The sequence below is a fragment of the Astyanax mexicanus genome, chromosome 15 (genome assembly GCF_023375975.1).
Source record: "Astyanax mexicanus isolate ESR-SI-001 chromosome 15, AstMex3_surface, whole genome shotgun sequence".
In the NCBI taxonomy this organism is placed as follows: Eukaryota; Metazoa; Chordata; class Actinopteri; order Characiformes; family Acestrorhamphidae; genus Astyanax; species Astyanax mexicanus.
In genome coordinates this window covers 13,339,613-13,348,178 of record NC_064422.1, presented here as the reverse complement: position 1 = coordinate 13,348,178, position 8,566 = coordinate 13,339,613, and positions in this window count along the sequence as shown.

Sequence of the window (8,566 nt, the reverse complement as noted above, 5' to 3'; positions counted from 1 at the left end):
ACTGTTGCAGAAACAGGAAATACGTTTACATGAATATATGAATGTCATCTCTATTAGACTCTATAACTGCAATCATAACATATTATAATGCACTCATAAGGCATTATATACATGGCTATAAACATTTATAAAAATGCCTAACCCATGATAGCATTATGACTTGTGATCATAAGACATTATAAGCTGTGCTTATAATATAAATGTTAAAATAGTTTGCAGTATATCTATCGTTAATAATCTAGTCCCACAATAAAAGTCTGTCACTTTACTTAGAGCGCACAAAGACCTGTTATAATACATTATAATTGACTATAACTAATATTATATTCAAGACAATATACAATGAGTGGTACATGAGTGGTTAAAACAATATTTATAGGATTATTGAGGGTGTGTTTAAGTTGGAAACTCTTTTAGTCGTAATGCATAATTCTGCAAGCTGGGACTTTCTTAGAGTTCCTTGGTATTGATGTATAACATGTTATAAACACAGCTATTAATGCATTAATGCATTATTATCACAGGTCATGATGCATAATAAACATGGCTATGATGAATTATACATTTTTATAAATATGTACAGCCATGTTTATAATGCCTTATGAATGCATTATAATGTGTTATGAGTGTGTTTATAGAGTCTTACAGAGATGACATTCATAAAAAATGTTACCGAGTATTGTTTGGGAAGTGTGTGTGTGCAAAAGTATTGACACGAACATATATTATGTTTTATTCTTCCCAATGTGTAAATCAAAAACCGGCTTCTTTAAAAAAGTTAAGTAAACTCAACTTATCTGGTCTTACAGTATATAAAAAAAAAAGTTAAATCAACTTCCCCTTTAGTTGTAATAACTTGATGTTCTAAGTTATGCTAACTCAAGTTTTTATTCCCCATTACTTAACTTTTTTAAGGCAACCGGTTTCCTCAATTTTTTAAAGTAAATTCTACTTATCCGGGCTTATAGTGTATGTGTGTGTATGTGTGTGTAAAATAATGCCTACACAACTTTTTAAAGACACCATAAATTTAGCTAGTTGCTCCTAAAATAAGCTCAGATTAGATTTTGATCAGAAATAAGAGTGAAACATGCTGGATTTAACTCTCCTCTGTCTGCAGGTTCATCACTAACTGTAACTCAGTGATTTCTCCAGCAGGTGTCGCTATGAAGCTGAGAAACTCTCCACACTCCCCTGATCCCTGTGAAAAGAAATAAAATATATATATATATATTAAATTATGCTGAAATAGGTCTGTACTTCAGTTATGTTATTTTGGAAACACTAATTTGCACTTTTTAAATTCTGCTTGTTTGTAATTAAAATGACATATACAAATTGAATGTATACACTATTTAATACACTTTAATAGTGTATTAAATATTTGAGTGAGCTAAGTCCAACAGAACATTAAAAAATATATAGATTTAATATCACATTCATTTTGAGGAGTGACATAGATAAACTGATCAAATTTAAAAGCATCTCATTGTTAAAATTCTTTCTCCTCTAAACTAAACCAACTAAAGCAATTGTTGGTAGTATTACAGTTTTATAGTTTTAACACTAAAATGTTCATCAGCACAATTTTTTAAATTTGAATGCTCTGTTTTGCTAGCACATTTCACTGAAGTACAGTTTTAATGTAGAAATATAGGCTCATAGGACATACATATAGCTCAAATATATTATTATATTATACAAATATATACAACTTTTTTAAAGAGGGATCCGGCTGCAGTTCTGTGTTTTCATGCTGATTTTTGAGTTTTGTCATCCTAAAACAATGCAATACTAAACCTGTCTTACATTCATTCATTGACATATACTGTATTAAGATAATGTATTTTTAATTCAAAGTTCGTCTTATATATGTATGTATGTATGTATGTATGTATAAGTATATATATATATATATATATATATATATATATATATATATATATATATATATATATATATATATATATATATATATATATATATCCAACCCAATAACATCCAATTCATTCTTTGGTAAAAATTGTGTCTAAATTGTGCAGAAAATACTTATATTTTAATGTTGGTGTTAAAAAAGATTTTATTTAAGGTCTTTTTTTTTAAGAAGTATTTCTATTGGTGCATTCATCATGGAATATTGAGACAATGCAAAGACCAACTACCTCATTATGTTGATTTGATAATAATAACACAATATTTTAGCTTGAAGGCAAATACATATACAGTAAACTCCAGTCCAGTAATTTCATTATGCTTATTTTTCTTTAATTGTGCAAAAAAATACAAATAGATATAAATATATTTTGTTTGTTGCACTTCAGCGCAGTGCTGTGGTTTGAGCTGTTAGTAAACTCTGTGTCATTATTAAAGATACATCTGTATATTTTCAGCACCAGAGACAAACTTTCTTTTAAACACTTAAAAAGATGCATAAACTGTAATTTTACTCTGCTCTGCTCGAGCTGCACAAATTACTTGAAGCGATTCTAATTTCATACGCAGGAATTAAACTCTGCGGGAGGTTCGGATGAAAACGTGGATTTATTCCAGCCGGGCCGGCGGAGAAAACTCACCCTAATAGAATTGGGCATTAGGGGCACAGCTCTGCCAGCGCAGTTTACCAGCCCAGCACAGCTCCAATACAGTCAGAACTAAACACAGATTACTGATCATAAAATCAGACTAAGATCATCCACACTTTACACACCTTCACTATACTGTTAATCCTAATTCTGATTTATAATATACATTTATTATATTTAATTAAATCTAACTATTAATAAATACCTTATCTCTTACTGGAGCACTTAAAAGAATACTAATAATTTTACATTTATGGTTTATAATTGCACTTAAACATCATATATCCAAAGTCTATAGTGAGTATAGTAAGTATTAAGCATCTTATGTATTTAGGAATTAATATTTACTTTTGTAGTATATGTATAACTGTATAGCTAGGAATATTTAAAAGCACTTTTATATGTCCTTCTAGATATAATCCCATTTTATATCAAATATATTGAAATGATATGTTGGTCAGTTTGCTATTCCAGCATTATTTCTGTCCTAATTTCAATTTGGCTCCTGTAATAACTGTGTTATTACACATTTATTAATAATCTAAGCAACATCAATGTATAATGTATGTATGTTTAACCTTTAAAAATAGATAACACACATATATTCTATAGTAATGCATCTGTAACAGTAAATGCATAGTTACTCAGGTTAACTAATGTGTAACTACACGCTTATTACATATATTTAATATATAGAAGAGCCAAATTATGTTCATTTCATTGAAGAGCGACGTGTATCTTCTAAACTTCTAAACTTCACAGGAACGAGATTCAATTGAAGTCAATGCAAAAAGAGTTAATTCAAGGTAATTTTGGAGAATTTCTGTTGGTCCATTCATTAATAAATTTTAATACAGTGTAAGGGAAAGTTTGTTTGTTTAAATTAAGTAATAAACTATACATCGTTTTTCATTGGACAGCATCCATATACTAAGCTGTATTGCAAACTGGGAAGTCTAAAATATACGGTACATTAAAGCTGCCTTGATGTTTAATATACAACAATTTACTTATTTATGATATTATATATGAAGTAGGACCAAATATACAGCACAATATTAGTAAGAAGTACTGGGGCATATTTAACATCTCAAAATATACTTTATACAGCTCTGGAAAAAAAAAAATGAAGAGAGAACTTCAGTTTCTGAATCAGTTCCTCTGATTTTGCTATTTATCTGTATATGTTTGAGTAAATTAAACATTCTATGTGTTTTATTCTATAAACTATGGACAACATTTCTCCCAAATTCCAAATAAAAATATTCATTAAGTCATTGAGAGCATAGAGTATTTTTTGAATAATTTTGCAGAAAATGAGAAATGGCTGAAATAACAACAACGAAAAAAAGATGCAGAGCTTTCAGATAATCCTCAAAAAATGCAAAGAGAAAACAAGTTATTTTTTTTATAAAGTTTTTTAAGAATTCATAAATAATCAATATTTGGTGGAATGATAACCCTGGTTGGTTTTTAATCAGAGTTTTTTTTTTTTTCATGCATCTTGGCATCATGTTCTCCTCCTCCACCAGTCTCACACACTGCTTTTGGATAACTTTATTCAAGTTGCACTTCAGCTTGGTTTGATGGCTTTTGATGTGTGTATATGTGTGTGTGTATATATGTGTGTGTGTGTGTGTATTTATGCTTTTATGAACAGAACTCGGCTCAGCCACTCTATTAAGTAGAGTTATAATTTGGTATTGAGTAGCAGGTTGTGTTTGGAGGTCACGCTCAGGCTGAACACGTCCCCAGCCGCCGGACCCGGCTTCATTAAAGCGCGGCTGTAATTGCTGCACTCCAACACAAAACGCCGTGTATCTGTACATTTGCAAATTTAATTTAACCTTAGCCTCTCCTTCCCAGACCCCTTGTGTATCTCCACTTTGTTTACCCCAAATTAAACTTGCCCTGATTGTTTACCAGCCGCAGAGTCCCACCACATTTTCTATAACGCTCATTTCTTTATTTTAATAATCGCAGGGCTGGGAATCACGTATATGCAGCGCTCATCTGCATGAAAATTGTACAATTAACTTTTGATTAAGCAGCTTGTTCCATTTTTTCTCCTCCTCGCCGTCCCCCCAACCCCCCCCACCCCCCCGTGTGCCACAGTGTAATGGCTAGCCTGAATTTTAATAAATACCTTTAAATTAGGAGCAGCCCTTCCTTTGAGTGGTGTCAATGCGGGAAGAGCCGCATTCTGAGCGGAATAAAGCCGGGACCGGAACAATGGCACAAGCTGCCGGTTTGGGGTGTCATCTTTAAGTATGCACAGATGAAAGCCTCCTGATTTGCCCATCAAAACAAATGAGAAAAGAAGCCACTAATTCTGATGGCAAGGTGTCAAGTGCCTTTGCAATGAATGTGGCACACACACACACACACACACACATGCACACACCCCCCCACTCTCCCTCTGTCTCTCTCTCTCTGTTTTACACACACACATTTAAATACACACACATAAATACACACACACACAAACACACACATCAATCTTTTTCTTGCATCGAGTGTGCACATGTTTTTGTATATTTTTAAAAAAGACATACAGCTCTTGACAAAAAAAAAAAAAATATATATATATATATATATATATATATATATATACATATATATAAGAGTCCACTTAAAAATTATGAGTTTCTTTGATTTTACTACATTAAAAAAAAAAAACTTCTGAATTATAATCAAGAGGAAGATGGATGAGCACAAACCATCAAACCACCAAACTGAACTGCTTAAAATATTAGATTTTTGCACCAGGAGTAAAGCAGTCCAAAAGCAGTGTGTAAGACTGGTGGAGGAGAACATGATGCCAAGATGCACAAAATTTCAAATGGCATTTTTCAAAGTTTTTACACCATTTGGAATATATTTAGGATATATGGCATAAACTATTTTTTTAAATTTTGCACTGATTGAAACAAACAAACAAACAAACAAAAAAAACAGTATATTCATGATACTTGTGTTCAAACCACAACCCTGTCATCTAACCCAGTGATCTAACCAACCACTGAGCCACCAGTACCCAAAGCTTAAAATAGTTTTTAACTATTTTCACATATTTCACTGTGAAAGTATTGTAAAACAACACACATAAAAAAGTTGAATATAAAGAGTCCAGGAAACTTGAACATACTGAACAGCATATGTTTCTTATATACATTTATACTAAATGTGTAATATGTTAAAGGTTAATTATATCAATATTAGCTGAATGTTCTTTTACAGGGTATAAAAATAGTTGATAAACATATATGTTGTATAATAATGCATCTAGATCAATTAAATTTGTATTGCATGGATTGTTAACTAATGTGTAACTACACACTTACTACATATTTTAAATATAAAAGGGAGCTAATGTACTAAACTTGGATTGCAAATTTGTTGGCTAAATGGCTAAATTGGACATTAGAGCTGCCTTGATTATTAATATACAATAATTCACTTATAAATTCACTTTACAAGTTTTACAATCTTCACATTAGGTTCTACTTAAACTACTAACCCTACATTTCTATTGGATAATAGTCTGAACCACATAGACAAGATACAAGAACTGTGATGCCTATAGATTATTGGGTCAAAACATCTTCAACAGAACCCCAGGAAGGTGTTACATTTAGTGTCTCCCATTATATTATATATTATTTCTATTATATATCTTATATATATATATATATATCATCCCTCATCACTATGTCTCACGTATGTCTGCTGTGTCCTTTTTGTATTGTAAATATAGTTTCTGCCATTCTTTTATATTATATATCTATTTTCTGTACTTGCTGTCATTTTTGCATTTTTGGGAAGTAGAGTAATGTAATTTCATTTCATTCTCAGTATGTCCTGTACAAATGCAGTATTAACAATATAAAAAAAAAAAACTTGAATTGACTTGACAATATTAGGTGTTTTATTGTATTATTGTTATGGCTGCTTATTTCAGAACAATTTCTTGTAATTATTTTGATTTGATAAATGAAGTGTACAGTTTTCTAAAACAAGTCTGTGTAAGAGTTTGAGTATATGAATGCGTGAGTGTGTGTGTATAAATGGGAGATTGTGATGGTGGTGGGGGTGTTTCTGCACCCACTCTGAAATTTCTGCATCACACAGTTTGCTTATCTCTAAGTCTTGAGTACAATTAGGAGGAACAATGGCTATAGAATGAGTTTTTGTTGTGTTGAGGGTCCCTGCAGCAGCAGCGGTGGGGCGAGATAAAGGCGTTTGGAGACCCGGTCCAGCCTGCAGCCTTCGATTACCCCGGCGCTGCCGCCGACACGCCGCGCACACTGAGAGGTTGCACCTTTATTCGACCCTCTGAATAGTATCTTGACATGTTGTTTCTTTCTCTGTGTTTTCCTCCCCGCTGAGAAGATCAATTCCTGAGCGGCGGCTGACAATGAGCGACGGAATTACAATACTTCTGTCAGCCGAGCGCTAAACAGCTCGAATAACATCAGGTGCTGAGTTTTATCACACACTCCTACTGATTACTTCAAATAAACGATGAACGACTGACTCTGCTCAGGTTCAGGAGGACAGGTTAGATGTTCTGGAACCTCTGGAATATAATCAAGAGGAAGATGGATGATCACAAGCCAGCAAACCACCAAACTGAACTGCTTGAATTTTTGCACCAGGAGTAAAGCAGCATAAAGTTATCCAAAAGCAGTGTGTAAGACTGGTGGAGGAGAACATGATGCCAAGATGCATAAAAAAAACAACTGTGAATAAAATCCACCAGAGTTATTCCAACAAACATTGATTGATTTCTGAACTCTTAAAACTTTATAAAAATATGAACTTGTTTTCTTTGCATTATTTGAGGTCTGAAAGCTCTGCATTTTTTTATTATTTCAGCCCTTTCTCATTTTCTGCAAATAAATGCTCTAAATGACTAAACATTTTTATTCAGAATTTGGGAGAAATGTTGTCTGTAGTTTATAGAATAAAACAACAATGTTCATTTTACTCAAACATAAATATATAAATGGCGAAATCAGAGAAACTGATTCAGAAACTGAAGTGATATATTATTTTTTTACAGAGCTGTAAATGCTCCACTTACTAATGGTGTCTTTTGTAGGAACTGTTGAAACCCAAAACCTGAAAATACAGACCTTGACAACAGTCAATAGTCAAAAGTTCATTGCTATCTTGGCAACACAGGCACGTGCCTAACATGTGGACACCCCCACATGAACACACAGCAGTAATCCAACTTTTACATCAACAATAAACAGAATACTAAATAAAATAACATGGTGTTGGTGCATTGGGCATGTCCAGGTTGCTGCATCATTAAAATAGCAATCCGCCAAAGTCACCTGATCTACTCTTAAAGGGAATGATGAGAAAGAGACACTCTGATTGGTTTATAGCACGTTACGCCCAAAATTAACCACACCCACGATTAACATTTTGCGCATTATGAGTTGTGCAAGGAATACTTCTCCTGTTGTTATGATAGCAAAGACACACTGACACACGCTAAATCAAACTGCATGGTGCATGGCTGATGGGACACCTATAGATCGCTAAAATAGGGCTCCTAGTCTTAATCTTGATCTGACTCGATATACAGCTGTGGAAAAAATGAAGAGATCACTTCAGTTTCTGAATCAGTTTCTCTGATTTTACTATTTATGGGTTTATGTTTGAGTAAAATGAACATTGTTGTTTTATTCTATAAACTACAAACAACATTTTTCCCAAATTCCAAATAAAAATATTCTCATTTAGAGCATTTATTTACAGAAAATGAGAAATCGCTGAAATAAAATAATGTAAAGAAAACAAAAAGTTCATATTCATAAAGTTTTAAGAGTTCAGAAATAATCAATATTTGGTGGAATAACCCTGGTTGGTTTTTAATCACAGCTTTTTTTTCATGCATCTTGGCATCATGTTCTCCTCCACCAGTCTTACACACTGCTTTTGGATAACTTTATGCTGCTTTACTCCTG